General features: G+C 44.5%; 1 long non-coding RNA gene across 10 annotated transcripts in view; it reads left to right on the forward strand.

Moving 5' to 3' along the window:
* The window catches only part of LOC118603857, a 148651-nt gene that overhangs the window by 60883 nt on the left and 71841 nt on the right, over positions 1-15927 (forward strand). For 3 of the 10 annotated variants that reach the window (XR_004951370.1, XR_004951373.1, XR_004951372.1), the window contains 2 exons: positions 8481-8546; positions 10490-11078. This is a non-coding gene — a long non-coding RNA (uncharacterized LOC118603857). Of the gene's footprint in view, positions 1-8480; positions 8547-10489; positions 11079-13627; positions 14948-15927 lie in introns of those variants that run through there. The other 7 variants (XR_004951379.1, XR_004951377.1, XR_004951378.1 and 4 more) reach the window with 5 other exon arrangements.

Raw genomic sequence — 15927 nt, forward strand, 5'->3', positions numbered from 1 at the left:
GAGAGACTCTGGATGGCTCTCCACTAAACTGTTGCTTGATATTTTTCTGATAAGCACTATATTATTCCTAAAGTCAGAAAATAAAAACAATGAAGAGTATACATGTGTTGGCTGATCCAATTCAAAACCTATTTCTTCCCTTTCACCATTTGCAGTCCTGAAGAAGGTCGTGGAATCCACCATCATTGCTTCTGTAATTTTATCAGAAGTGTCACGTGGAACTCTAGTTCTCATAATGGGCTTTTAGGACTCTCAGCCTCTTTCTGATTTTCAGAATGAGAAGGGCAGGGGATTATTAAAGCCTCAGGCTTCATCCCTGCTTCAGACTTTCCTTTGTCTCCTCATCAAAGCTTTGTTTTCTCCCTTCTTGGAATCACCTATTCCTCTCTGTGTCCTGCCCCTGGACTTTGTCAACAGATTCGGACAATCTGTGAAAGGATGACTCTTTCTAGGTGTTAGGAGACACACATGGAAGTGATAGACAGAGGCCATTTTGGAGCCAGGAATCCTGGGTTTTCTATCCTGCTCCAGGCTTCTCAGATCTGTGGTCTTGGACATGCAATTTAACTTCTTTTAGCCACAGCTGAGAATGAGAAAAGGAAAGATTAATGTCACTTCCTCCTGGAATCCTTTCCTGATCCCACAGTCCTTTGGGAGTCTTCCACGGTGCCCTTGCTCACCCCTCTCCCAGCACTTGTCCACCTTTACCGAGACAGACTGTCCCTGTGTGTCACCCATCCAATGGTGAACTCTGAGTGCGGGGGTGTTGTGGCTGACATAGTAGTCAATACACAAGTTAAAAGAAGACTAAGTGATTACCCATGCCACAGGGTTTTGTGAGGCTAAATGAGGTAACACATGTAAACCCCTGGGGCATATATGTCACCTCGTAAGCATCCCCTAAAAGTTAGTGTCCTTTATGAAAGCTGTAGAGTTGGTTTGTATGACAGCCAAGATTACTCAAGCCACTGTGTATCGCCACGATCAGAGACACACCAGGAGAACGGGTACTGAATACAGAATATGCTGTCACTCCTCAAGCGTCAAGGAAGTACTTTCAACTCATCAGGCCACACACACCCAAAGCCATCCATGTGAGCAGAGACTCCTATATCATGAGCACTGAGCCCCCAAGTACCCCACAGACTCATCCAGATAAAAATGACAAACTCTAGGATTGCTACTTGGAAAGGTTCTGACACGAAAATAGGTAAACCGAGGCATCTTTATGTAATGGAAAATTGTACTGCAATGAGACACGCATGTACATACATGTACATTACTCCCATGCACAACGATATGCGAAATTTGGTTGGTTTTCGCAAACATCATAAAGAGTGAAAGAAGCCAGACCCCACGAGTGCATGCTGTATGATTCCCTTGATGTAAAGTGTAATCAGTGCAGGGCGTGAGCGTGCAGAGCCGCCCGCTTCCAGGATTTCCGTAGGGGCTGGCAAGTCCCGAACCAGTTGTCATTTCTGTCCTGCCGGTCTGATGGCATTGGGACCTGCTCTCCTTTCTTAGCCGACGTTTTTCCGCCAGACACCCTCGGGGTTTACTTGACTTCAGTTGGAAAACTGTTTGCATTCACACATGCAAATTTACTCATGCTTTTAATTTATGTAAGGTTTTTGTACCCAATTCTTTGAGATGACAAATTTTAGTTTTTTTGACTGTCATGTGAGACCATTAGGCCCCAGCAACACCAAGTATAAAGAAAACTCAACTCATCTATGTTGTTTGAAGTCAAGATGGCGGCAACCCTTGGACAAGAGCCCGAGGGGGATTTATAGGAGGCAGGTTATGTTCTGTTTCTTGCTCTGGGTGCTGGTTACATGCGTGTTTGAACTGTATAATTCCCCGTATTTTTAAATATATTATAATGTGTAGCATAATTCAGCGGAAAGTTAAAAAACAGAGTCACCAAGGAAGGCCATAGTGGCATCTAGGAATTTGTTGTAAGTAGGCACCCTGGTTTCCAGAAATACCAGTGATGTGATCTGAATATAAAAGGATGTGACCATTATAGCATTAATGAGTCAGGGAGCCCTGTGAGGCTGGGTGTTTTTGCTTCCATCCAAGGCCATTCAAACATGTCTGTTAATAATGATGCTCCAAAATACTAAGATTTATGGAGTGCTTACTATAGGTATTACTTTTCCCATTGTACAGATGGGGAAACTGAAGTTAAATAATAGGCAGGGCTTCTTTCTGTAGGAGGGAGATAGGTTCCATGTCCTGGCAATGCCTCTTAGGAGACAGCAAGACCCCAGAGAGAAATGTCTGCAGGGTGTGTCTAGGTAGAGGACCAAAGGCAACCTGGCAAAGTTTTTCACATCTCAAGTATGGTATGGGAGCAACAGAGAGTTTGGGCTGGAAGGAGCCTCCTCGGGAGGGACAGTAGATGTCTCAGCTGTAATCTTCATAGGCTGATGGCAGGTCGACCAGATGCTTCACATCTCCCCATCGCATTGCATAACATCCTGAAACTGTAGCTTAACTTCAGGAATGGAGGAGGGCAGAGGTCAATCAGAAGTATGCTAAAGTCAGACATTATGTTGACTATAGAAACCACAAGATGCATATTGATGTATATGAAATATAAATACAGTGGATATAGCAATCATGCTTCTTGGCCCACTTGAATTTGTGGAGTGAGATTCACGCCTGCTCTTTATGGGGACATTTAGAAGCTGAATCCATCCCTTGATAGGAATCAGACTGACCTCCAGAGGTCATCGGCAAGCCCCTGGGTTTGGCATGTGTGTGTGTGCGCACACGCGCCCCCACGCGCGCGCCCTTGGATGAGCTCCGAGCAGGGCCCTGGCCGAATGGATGCCACGAGGAAGTGCATGTGTTTTCATTTTGTGATCATGTATCTCGCAGTCCCCTAAAGTCTGCTTTCAGATGCCGTTAGCATTATCAGTTCTTGAATTCTCTTAAGAACCACATTTCATGTGGTTCCTTAAATGTTAGAACTTCGTCTACCCCCAGATCCAGCAGAAGACTTTCATAGGGTTTCTATTAAATGACCACAATGAAATGTGCATTATACTAAGTTTGAGAATCTCCACTCTAACTGTGGCCTACTCCCATGCTGTCTGTCTGCGAGGCCTCAGAATCGTTCAAGTATGTCTCTAATTTGCGCTGCTCTTGGGAGAAGTATCAATAGTAAGATATCACTTTCATAAGCAATATCATATCCTGATTGAACATTGCCAGGGAGTCTTAGGCCACTCGGTGGTTGCATTTGCCTTAGATCCAATTACAGCTGTAAAAGTGGTTTGCATTAGAAGTTCTGACTCTAGGATTTGATCATTATAAGTAGGATAAACCACCAAAAGAATGTGAATTGCCTTCACTAAAAGGATGTAATAGCCCAGAGAATATCTTTCATATTTCAAATTAGGAGAATCCAACACTGCCTTCTTCCTTGCGACTGCACGTTAATGCTAGTCAGAGCAGTGCCAAGTCCTACATTTGGTAGGTCTGTCTGGAAACTCCAGCCAGAGAGAGTTTAGTTTTTTGAATAACCGAAAGGGCCTCCTTACAAGGGCCTCTTGCAGCCCAGACCCTGGGAATGAGGTTTAGGGGTGCTGTATCTATCTAAAGGGAGCTGCCCTGTGCTTGTTCTCAGTGCCTAGAGACTTCGAAATGATCCCTCACCCATCTTCCCCTCCAACTGAACTCCTCTGGAAGGCTGTAACATTTCTGCTCAAAGTGGCCTGACCGTGAAAGCATTTGTGTCCATAGACATTGGGTATTGAAGAAACGAGTCTCCCCGAAGACGTAGAAAAGTCATTCTCCCGGCCAGCAGCCATGAAAGGGCCCTTGCCACTTCATGGAGTCTGCAGAGACGTGTGACCTTCCGTTTTAGAGCAATTTACTCTCCAATGCTTGTCCCCTTGCTGTTCTCTGACCTGGAATCCGTGATGAAGGAAGGGCTCAGACTGCTTAGAAGGAGAAGTGGGAGCCCCGACTTCCTTTCTAGGCTCCTGGTTATGTAAGCACACCGGGTGCGCCGGCTCCTTGTCCAGCCGGTTACCGCTCATGCAGTACTCCCTGGCACCGCTGTGAAGATGCTGAGACCGAGCAAAAGGCAGTGGCACTCGTCCTTCATCTTCTCCAGCCCCCACCCCGGTCACGTGCATTGTGATCCCCCGTTCACGGGACCTTGGACCTGGGCCTCTTGCGCTTGACCAGTGTGAGCTGTAGTGACACGTCTTTGGTAGGGAATGCTATGTCAATTTGGTCTTTTAGAAAACAAATGTACTTGTATAACCAGTTCATGCCGGAAATTACGTTAGGGCACAGAATTATTTCAAAGAGAAGTCAATGTATATAGACTGGAAAAATAGTTTGTAGAAACTCATAGTAGTGTCTTATCTTTTTGAAAAAAAAATTTATTAGACATACTTGCTGCAAATTTTGTCCTTTTACAAAAAGAAAAACGAGTCTCCTCTAGTTGATTTTCCACTGTACGGCAAATGCTCCCTCCACCCTTTATTTTCTTCTCTCCCTCCTCCCTCCCTCCCTTTCTCCCTCCCTCCTTCCTTCCTTCCTTCCTTCCTTCCTTCCTTCCTTCCTTCCTTCCTCCCTCCCTCCCTCCCTCCCTCCCTCCCTCTCTCCGTTCCTTCCTTCCTTTCCCTCTGCTCTGTTTTCCTTCCATCTCTTCCTATAACTCTCCATCCCTCCCTCTCCTACTTTTTAAAGAAAGAAATTACATTCCATCATCTTTCTGCTAAGAAATGACACTTTTTAAAAACCCAGAGTTGAGCTGCAAATAAAAATTCTTAGTTGCATTCTATGTATGGGAATTTAATGACTCTCCAATGCTAATTAAACTAAAAAATTTTAATTGCCAATTTCTTTTAAAAAAGCAACCACTACAGAATATCAATGGTTACGAAATGGCCTATTTTCAGTGTATGTGTGTGTGTGTGAGAGAGAGAGAGAGTGTGTGTGTGTGTGTGTGTGTGTGTGTGTGTGTGTGTTTGATTTCCAATTTGCTGATATGGTTTTCGATTCTAAAGTTTGACCTACTGATTTATACTTGGAATAATGTTAAGATTCAGAAGCCCGACCTTTTGGGCTTTAACCCTAACCAGAGAGTTAGCATCAAATAAACTTGGAGTGTGTGCCTCTCGGTCCCTTCCAGAGCGATAGGCAACTCTCCCTCCTCGCGGAGCCCAGGGAATCCTGATCCTGATAACAGCACTCGGGGGAGCCACTCCTGCCTTCCAGGATGACAATGACAGAACTCACAAGAAAGCTGAGGTGCCTCTTGCACTTACCAGCTGTAATGCAGAGCGCGTGTTACAGACGAATCAGGGCCCCCAAAGCAATGCCTTTTCAATTCACAGCAAGCAGCATTTGAGTTCAGGGAGGGAAAATCTGTATTAAGAGAGCAGGTTAAAAATTGACATTATCCCAGACTTTCATGAAATCAAAATTATGGCCATGATGCCAAGTTATTATAATGTATTTATTACCGGGATTGCTTTCATATTTAACCAATTTGGCCCATCTCAAGACCTGTTTTAAAATGCACCACCTTGCCCACCTTTCCCATTTTCATATGAAAAACAGGAAAGCAAAAACTAATTTACTCAGAGAGACACAGAGCCTGTTTGCCCGTTTATCTCTTACAGACCACCCCTCAGTCCAATGTTGACAGTACATGATATTCCATTAATCTGCCTAATGAAAATTTAACCAGTGTTATAAACAAATAATTGGCTATTATCCTCTCAAAGATCCCGAATAAATTACTTCTGCTGATTTCCGCCCCCTCTCTCGGTGCTCAAAAGCCAGCCCTGTCTGATGGGTGTCACACGGAGAGGGAAGTGGAAGTCAGCACATCCCCACGCTGGGCTTCAGGCTTCTGCACCTGCTGTCATTGTCACAGGCAGTCTGCTCCAGGAGCATGAGGACTGACCATACTGAGGGCTGGGAGAGGGGTGGCAGGAGAGGCAGCCCCCACCTGCAAGTCACCAGCTCAGCCCATAGTCCATAATCCATAGTCCATAGTCCATAGTCCATACTCCACACCCCACACCCCATACTCCTTACTCCCTCCCTTTTTTGTCTGTTGTCGCCTTTCACTCTGCCTCCCATCACGTTTTTCCTTCCTCCCTGTTCCTACTTTCTGAGGCCTCAGAAAACTCTTCGTCTCTCCCTCTCAACCCAGCCACACGTCCCAGGCTCCATCCAACAGTCCTCTTAGGGTTTTGCTGTCATAATTGTAATTTCCAGTGAGACCTTAGCCCCTATTTTGGAAGCACCTAGCGTTTCTTATTAGGCTGGGACCTCCGTATGTTATTAGCAAGAAGTTAACATCTTCAGAGAAGCCCCATAGGCTCTACTTTAAAATGGAACACCTGGTGCCAGAATCGTTGGCATCCACTGTATGGAGCAATTCAGCTGAACTATTTGGATAAGGGGCAGACCTCGGTGGTAGCATTATGTCGAAGCAGACACACTGAAGGAATTCATTTCAAGCCATGATTGCTAAAATCGGCCCGGCCCCGCAGTTCCACATTAAAGCTAGAATGATTTGGCTAAATGGCAGGCTATTCAAAGAGAAAATCTGAGGCAGTACTTAGAATACTGCATGGCCTTTCTCAGCTTGGTCATCTATCTTTTCCACTAGATAAAAACTTTTTTTTATCATTTTAAAACAGAGATTGTATCTCGTTCATCTATTTCATTATCATGTGACACATAAGAGTATGAAGTGGGCGAATGAAATGAATACCGAGTGAATGCGTGTAAACATCGTGGGCTCTTCTATGGAAAATTCCTCTTCGGAGCAAAGGCAATAAAGTGATAACGATAGATATAAAGATTTAATTGTTTTAATAATGGGCTCACGTTCTCAAAGCCCTAGAGAAAATACCTTCGAGTCCCACAATTTATGCCACGAGTCGCGAAAATGAATTTAGACACCATTTCCACCCTCTTTTAACTGCTTGGTAAAAAACAGCACCACGGTCCATCACGCTTCGAAGCGGCATCACAGTTGGGATGAGAGAGCTGTGGCAGCCTGATGGAGATTCCGAGGGATCAGGATGGCCTTGGGGAGAAAGGAACGTGGAGCGATTCCCTTCCCAGACACTTGGCCCGGGGCGGATGGACATCGGTGGGCACACTGAGCTGGACTTCACTGTCTATGCTAATGGTGCTTTACCAGGGACGGGGCCTCAGGCTCGTACCCAGCGTTAAGGTTCTATCTCAGCTGATACAAAATTTGCAAAGCCGCCTCACAGGGTGTTGAGGGCAGCATATGTAATGCACGTGGCCTGACCCATGGCAGGGGCTGCTATTATGGTAATTACCGTTCTGACCCCAGGATGCATGCACTGCCCTCCAGGGGAGTCCAACTGAGCCCAGTGTGAGATAAAAGGGCAAAGCAGGTGTGACCGTTCCCGGGGCGGAGGGTCTTTGGTGCCCGGACTCCACAGCTGGGATTGCGGTCGCAGTGAGGCCACACCGAGCCTTTCCCTGATCACCTTTAAGGACGCCGTGGGAACTGGTCTTCTCAAATGGGGAGAAAAGCCTGAAAGAGAGATCAGAGGTTAGTTTATAAAGCTCCGAAGATGATTTATGGTTTGGGGAGCAGCGAATAAACAGAAGTATACATTTGGATTGGTCCGGGCTCAATAGGAAAGATCTGGATTTCACCAAAAAAGAGACTATTTTCTCCACTGATCCAAAAAGCAATCAAAGAAACTGAGTAGATTGATCTCTGAGAATCACTTTAAAATTTTAATAAAATACAACTTCATTTAGAGGAGACAAAATAAATCCCTTCAAAGGGGTAACCATCAAATCCTTCCCATGGGTGTGAGTGAGGGAGGAAACAGGAACTCACGGGCAGTTGCTCCTTTTGCAGAGAAGCTGTGGGATTCGGCACCCGGCTTCAGACGCGGACTCCCTCCGCAGCCACTGGCTGAAAACGTGGTACTTGTGATCGCTGTGTGACAAAGACTGAGCTGGGCCCGGGCACAAGGAACAAGGAATGGGGACTTGAGGAATAAAGTTCTCTTGCCTCCTCTCTTCTCAGTCCTGGCCAGATCGGAATCGAGAGGGGGTGAACCGCTCGTTGGCAGTGGTCCTGTCCGTATAATCTACCAACCACATCAGCCCCCTCAGGCTTCTGATCATGGGGGGGTCACGTCTTAGATCCAGTCCAAATCTGTAATTGTCTCACGAGAACCCACCCTGGAGGGTCACCCCGGCAGCTCGATTCTGGCTGTGATTTGAATATTAATTAAAAGGACGATACTTGAGCATTTTTCCTGAGATCAATCCAGGGCCCCGAAGACTGGGAAAAATTTGAGCATCCCTGGTCAAGAGATAGAGAAACTAAGTAAGAAGCAAAGGTCTATGAAGCCTTGGGAAATTGTTCTGACAACATGTCAGCTGACAGCATGACAATACTACTAACCGAGATCATCTTTCTTTTTCATTTTCCACAGGCTGGGCATCGTTCTAAGACCTTCCGTGTACAGTAGCTCATTTCGTCGTCACGACAAGCTTTTGAGGTAGGTACTGTCACCGATCCCAGTTCACAGACAAAGAAGCTGAGGCGCAGATTCAGTGGCTTGTCCTAAGCTGTGCGTGGAGTTCGCAGTGGAGGAAGGACTGAACTCAGGCAAATCGACTCCAGTGCCCACGTGCTTAGTCGCCGCACTAAACTGGGTTTTCAATCACTTTAGACGTCATCTCCTTCCAAAAGTCTGTGCTACAGCTTCCCTGGGAGAACCACGCCCTCAGAAAAGCTCGCGCTGGAGTATCTTCCTTTCCCTGGCAATGAAATGCCAAGTATGTGTCAGGGGCACGCGATGATTGCCCAGAAACCACATGGCCTATCATATGTCATCCCTCATAATTTATTTTTATGAGAGTAGTAAGTGGTATCAGCATTTTATAAGCATGTATTTATATTTGTTAATTTAATTTATGCAAATGCATCATTTATGTAAATCATTCACAGATTCGCCATCAGGATATCTTTAGGAAAATCACATAATCAAGATATTTAGGGATCTGACATATATAATCAGAGAATGCAAATTATTTTTACTGCGTTTCTTCATGCCATTAAGTTCCCAAAACGTCAGCAGTCTGGTTTTACTAAAGCCGGCTTCACAGGGCTTTGGTTGCGTTGGTTGGTCTGTCTTTCTCTCTCGCCCCATTTCCTTGCCCTGGGACGGCCACGTCCGTCCGGCCAGGATGCTGCCGGAGAGAGATCTCAGCTGCCGCAACGTTCGCAGCCCTGCTGTTTCGTTCTCTTCCGAGGGAAGAGGTTACGGTGTGTAAACACAATACTGTATTTCATAGCTATCTCGGGGCTTTGGGCTTGATCCCTCCGCCACGGTGGCGTCCTCATTACTGATTCATGATGCTGCCAGGCAGTTGTCATGAATAATAAGCTTCCCCCTGAATCTGGACCCTCCGTTCTCAGTTTCTGGCATGTTGCTCCAATGGGAGGTGAGACTCGTATCTCATTTCCTGGAGGATACCCTGTATACGACTTTATATCCAGTTCTGAGACTAGAGGAATGTGATTTACACCGTGTGCCTTAAGAACAAAAGGTGGCCAAGCGTTGTAGGAATTGGCGTTTGTGCCTGTGCTTGCAAGACAAGAAAATGGGTATGGGGGGGGGGAAGGGAGAAGCTGACATGATCTGGTGATGGGGCCTCACGAAGCAGAACATCCGGCTGCATAGCCAACAGAGCCAACACTGCCATTTACACTGAAAATGTCTTCTTAAAACAAACAAACAAACAAACAAACAAACAAAAACTAGTAGTAGCCAGCTGTCCTCCCCACCCCGTGCTGCTTGGGAGAACCATTGACCATCACTAAATGCGTAGAGCCCGTTGCATAGAGTGGTCCATGGGAGAAGCAGAGAAACACCACCCATGGAGCATCTGTCTTTGCAGGCTTCCCTTTGCAGCTCATGCTTGAACATCTGTTGGTTTTCTACCCACGGCATCTTCATGAGACTGTCACGTCTTTATGAGTCATCTTAGTGCCCAGCTTTATGGGTCAATTTCAGGCATCCTGAAAGATACTCTGACTTTGAGGTGCCCTCAGGACCCAGAAAACTTAATTTTTTCCCTCTACTCCATGGCCTATATTTTAAATCAGTCCATCCCTTATGTATCATCTAAATTTGAAGAAAATCTACCCAGCAGCTTTTGTGTAAATTGGATTATAGGCAAACGATTTGAATATAGACTGTATCTCTATAAAAATAAGCATGGAACAGACTTTTTAAAAGGTCACTTCACCATTACTTGAGCTGGTCGCAAAGCGATGTCCAACCCACCCCAGAGTTTCTGCAGTGAAGTGGAGAATGAGCAGCTCAGGGCACATTTACTGATTCTTCACAGAAAACGCAGCAGTTCTATTTTTCTAAATGCAAGGAATGTTCACTTATAGCTCAGACCCTAAGAGAAACTCAAAATGTTCGCACAGCATTCAGAGACAACGGACCCCAGGCCACCGCTTTGGGGCTACAGCGAGAGACAGCTGTTTTCAGCAGAGGCCGGAGAGCAGACAGCCAACATTTGCAGAACTTAACGGAGGTGAATGGCGCTTTCAGAGCATACCACCGCAGCCTAAGGACAGTGTATAAAATGACTATGGAGCATCTGAGAAAGCAGAGGTACAGAGGCTGGTCTCTGAATCACATACGAAGAGCCTCGAAGCTTAGCCATTTCTTACTTTTGTGCTTTCATTTCTGCTGTTTCTACTACCTGGAATTCCCTTCTCCCTCTTCACCTGGTTAGCTCCCACTTACCATTAGCATCTGCCAAATGGCACCTGCATCTGATTCTCTTCCTCCCTTCTCTGGGTTCCTTGTAACAGACAGTGGACAGACATCTCAGTGCACCCGACTGACCACGTGATTTTATGATTGCCCGTCCAGCGCCACGCACTTATAAGACATTTAGCAAACATTTAATGCCAAAAAGGGCTTAGGCTCCTGTGTTCGTTGCCCAGCCTGTGTTTGGGGCAGAAAATGTCTTGAAGTAACTAAATGAAATTCTCTTAAGAAAATAGCCAGAGTCCTCAGAAAATGTTCATCCACAGTATCCACAGTATATTTGGACTAAAAGGTTTATTTTGGGGGAAGGGAGGTAGGAACAACTATTTTTTTTCCTGAGAAAATTGAGACAATGGACACCAAAGTTTGGTCATATCAGAACTTTAGCAAAATAGTACACGAAAACAAGGTGCGCCTGGGGAGGGGCCGGCAACTTTGCCAGGACCTGTCCTGCACTTCAGCAATGACTGGTAGTTATAAATAAACACATGCATCATTTATCTTTAGCCTTTTATAATCTCCTTTGGTCTCTTCCTCTTCGACAAAGGTCAAGAAATAAGGAAATAAATGATAGTCTGGAAGCTAATTCTCTTTCCTGGGATCTAGGCTGGAGCTCAGTTGTTGAATAGCATCTTACCTTCCTTTAGCCTCTGACTCCTAACCTCTCAGTGATTATTTTATGGTCTCTTAAAAATCAGCAAATCTTATGAACTGAGGCTATCATAGCAAAAAGTAATTAAATGTGACTGGAACATTTACACTGCATGAAGACCTATTGTCTAACTCAAAAAACATTTTTTTAAAAAATGTAAGGATCGTTCATGAGGGCCACATTTGCTCTTCACAGTAGATTTATTTGCAAATGATAAGCCAGTGTCCCTTGTCTCAGAGCCTCCAGTATGCTGCTCTCTGTTGATGGGCAGCTGTCTCCTTTCCTTTTCCTAGTCTTTTTTTTTTTTTTTTAATGCAGAGAGCTTTCTTCCTGCTTCTGCTAACCTTTTGACTGCAGGCTAAAGAGATAATTGGAATTTTTTAGTATATCGTCATCATGAAGCAATAAGAAAAGGCAATTTTAACATTAGTAAATGCCTAGCTTTTGCCTAAGTTGTAAAACACGTCAGGTTTTAGAACACCTGTGCAGCTCACCCAGTGTAGCGCTAACCCAGGGGGAGGAAGATGCGAGTTCTAGTCCAAGCACAGGTTTACTCTAGACTTAAGCTCCTCTACAAGATGCCATTGCCAGACACTGCCTACCTCCTCTGGGACTTGACTAAAATTTCTGAACTTCCTCTGAGGCAGGGAAGTGGGTGGTCCTGGGTACTGGAGTCTAGCTAGGGGTTATTTACAAGGAAAGAAGGAAGGAAGGAAGGAAGGAAGGAAGGAAGGAAGGAAGGAAGGAAGGAAGGAAGGAAGGAAGGAAGGACGGAAGGAAAGAAAACAGAGGGGGGGGGAAGGGAAGGAGAAAAGGTTCTGTTCTTTTTACCTTTAGACCTTTTTTGCCGAGGTGATATTAAAATATTTAACTACAGAATTGCAGTGCACCGGCCAGGTAGAAAGGGCACAGTGTTGTGGGAGGTCTTAGTGGCCCTTCTGATTCAGGCACCAACCCTTCTGTGACTCTATGGTTGTTAAATATTTTGAAGATTATTTTTGGCCAAATTTATATTAACCTCAGACAGGAAAGGGGATCCTGTAAATAGCTCCAAGGAGAGGGTTCAAATGGTTTTAGCTGAAATTCTAATCACTGTACTCCCAACAAGCTTCCCGCTCTCAGAAAGGGTCCAACAACATGGGTCATTTTGCTGATTTGATAAAAGGACTCTTGGTGCAAGGACTAGAGTCTCTGATGCCCACTCTCTATGTATCAGTGTTTTATGGTGTCCGTGAGGCTGGGGACCCACCTCTGGATTCTTATAACTGCACTTTGATCCATTCAACTATCTCCTAAGTACCTGGGTACAAGGTACTTGGGGAGGAAAATTGGTCTTAAAAAGCCCTCCATCTTTTACAGGGGTCACCAATAATTGTCCACAGGTTATTTTTATTTAGTTAGCAAAGTATTTTTTTTTAAACCTTGAACAAATTTTGAAAAATCAGGAGATTTTATTTAAAACTTCACATTTCCAAATTCTTGGAGGCTGAAAAACAAAAACAAAAACAAAAACAAAAACAAAAAACCCAAACCTCAGAAGCTCTGATCACGCTGAGGCCATATTTTCCTCTGACCACAATTCACTGGGGCGACCCCTGTCCCACCTATATGTGGAATGAGTCACCACTGCCTCCACCTCTCCAGACCGTCACACAGCCAGTGGTGGGGAGGAAGGGCTCTGGGGTGGACGGCTGACTGTTTTCATTGTGTCCCCTTAGGCAAGTTACTAAAGCTGCCTGTGCCTCATTTTCTTCACCTCAAAAATGGGGATGACATAGTTCTTTATTTTCTAAACTGGTTATAAAGTTTAAAAAGAGATAATAAGAATAGTGTGCTTAGAGCAGTTTCTGGCACATCTGTAAGTGCTCAACTAACGTGCCTGCTCCTAAGAATACAGCAGATGAGGACAATTTGGACCTTGCCCTCCAACAGCCATACAATCCAAACCGGGCATTTAGAAAACATCTTCGATGGCTTCAGTTTGGACACTGGTCCTAATAGTCCCCTCCTGTATTCACTCCCTTTCCCATTCTATTTCGTGGGCAGCAACTACCGAGAGCAGTTGTACATAACTAGCTCTTAGAGGGGAGGAAGCAGGACAGGCAGAAGCAAGTTGGTTCTCTTTTCGTCCCAGGACGGCCCATTGGTCTCCAAGACGCCATGTTCCACCCACCATGAGACGAGAACCTAGAGGTCACTGTAACCAGCCCTGCTCCCAGAGCCAGATGCCATCAGCAAACTGAGGTAGGGGTGGGTAGGAGGAGGGGGAAACAGGGAAAAAAAGCTCTGAATGAACAGTGTTGCACATCAACTAATCTGGGATTCATACATATTCAGAAGGGAAGTGAGTGAAAAACCAGCGTTTCAGACAGCTTTACATTTTCAAATTAAGTTAATAAAATAAGATTTCCAATGTAATGACAAATTAATTCTTCTTTTCTTAAGTTTATTAAAATAAGCATCTCCTATCTTCTAACTAGAGCTGACATATGCTTACATAGATACATCCCACCCAGTAACCTAATCTCCCAGCAATCTTGAAGCAATTAACTCCTTCTAATCTTGAGCTAACAAAGCCCACCGTGCCAAAGGCCCCTGAGAACGCCCCTCTGAGGCTCGCTGGGCAGCCTCCGTCCAGCTCCTGCTTAGAGCATCCTGTAGGATGCTCAGAAGTGGTCCAGAGTGGTGATTCCTCTGAAACAACCAGATGAGTCATCACAGATCATAAGATCTTCATTAACTCCTTATTTCTCTGCTAATTAACACAAAAAGAATGAGTCAAATGCCTGACAGGCAATGACTGACCCACTGCTTGGTGGTTAATGGGATGCAAATGACGTCTAATGAGGGTCTCTCCTTGGTGTGGGCAGCTGGCCTACTATTTTTGTTGTGGATTTTAAACTGTCGGAGCTCCATGAAAAGAGTTTACCTAATAATTTAAATGACAGCTGAATTTGTAATTTAAAGTCCATGCATTTATGTAGGGCCTACACATGGCAGAATTAACTTAAGCTGTTAACTACCAGGTTTAGCTGAAAATACCATAATTCAGAGGGGGAAAAATACAGCTCCGGGCCCTTCCAAATGAAGGACAATATTTGTTGATTATATGAGGTTATGTGATATGCATTTTGGATTTTGTTTTAACTTGACAGTGGCAAAACATATTATCAAAATGTTGCTTTTTGTTGTTGTTGATCCTGAGCAAAGCCTTTGCAATTTATTATAACTTAAAAATGTTTTAAAAATATTAGCTGCAGAATCCAAAGTTTCATCATTTAAGATTTATCTTGGAACACAAGTAGAAAAATTGGCCCGAATATGATTTGTGTGCTGTCAATAAAACCTTGATTCAGTTACGGGGTTTCAGCAATGATGTCAATAATGCAACTCAAAGAAGGTATTTTACTCTGGATTGTATGATCTATTAAAGATAATTAAGTGACTCTGTAAATAAGAGCATAATTTTTGAAAAGGTTTTTATTTTTATTAAGATGTATGCTTTACCCTATCCTCTACTATCACTTAGTCTGTGTGAGGAAGACCCACCCCAGTTAAAATTCTGAGCTTTCTTCACAATCCTGGTCTTTAAGGACCTTTCTTTTTACTAATCCATTGAACTGACAATCAACTCATTGAAGAGACTGAGCCAGGATCAACCCACACTGAAGTCTCACTTAAAAACAAGAAGTATAGAATGATCATTGTGAAATTCAAAAGAATTATCAAACTATAAAATAGATTCTCTGAGTTAGACTATATCCAGGCCCATCCCACATTTTCATGTTTATTTTTTCAAGTAGAGCCTATTAGTCTATATAAGTACTTTAAATTTATGCATTCTATGAACCCTCAGGTTTAATGACAGTTTCCTGGTGGGAGAGAGAAAATCACAATAGTCAAAATTGTTAGTTGTTGCTTGACATTGGTAAGGGGCTTCTGGAAAGGTGATTTCTCTAAAATTGCCAACTTATAACTCCTTTTGAATTTCAGGATCAGTTAGGGATACGCTTTCTTCTTCTTTATAGGGAGTGTCTCTTGAACTCATTCTTGAAAGGGGTGAAGATATTTACCCTTCTTTCTGTTTAGACATGCCCCGAGGCCTGTGTACTCCCCTCTCCTGGAATTCTCCCTCCTGGATCTTCTCGCAGCCTCTGCTTAATGTCCCCATCCCCAGTTGGGTGGTCGCCAGTTGGATGGCAGCCCCAGTCGCTCCCAACCCGTCAGCCAGCAGCAGCTCATGGCCTGTCTTCTTCTGTCTTCTGGTCGTTGTTCATTATGTGGCATCCCTCCTGGTCTGTAAGCACGTGTAGAGTAGGGACCTTGCCTGGTGCTGCATTTCCAGAAGACACAGCAGCACCTGGTACATAGTAGGGACTTGGGACATGTCTGTATTGGGAGGCGGGACCCTTCTTTACACCTCTGTGGACTTGC

Source organism: Rousettus aegyptiacus, unplaced genomic scaffold (genome assembly GCF_014176215.1).
Source record: "Rousettus aegyptiacus isolate mRouAeg1 unplaced genomic scaffold, mRouAeg1.p scaffold_m13_p_6, whole genome shotgun sequence".
NCBI lineage: Eukaryota > Metazoa > Chordata > Mammalia > Chiroptera > Pteropodidae > Rousettus > Rousettus aegyptiacus.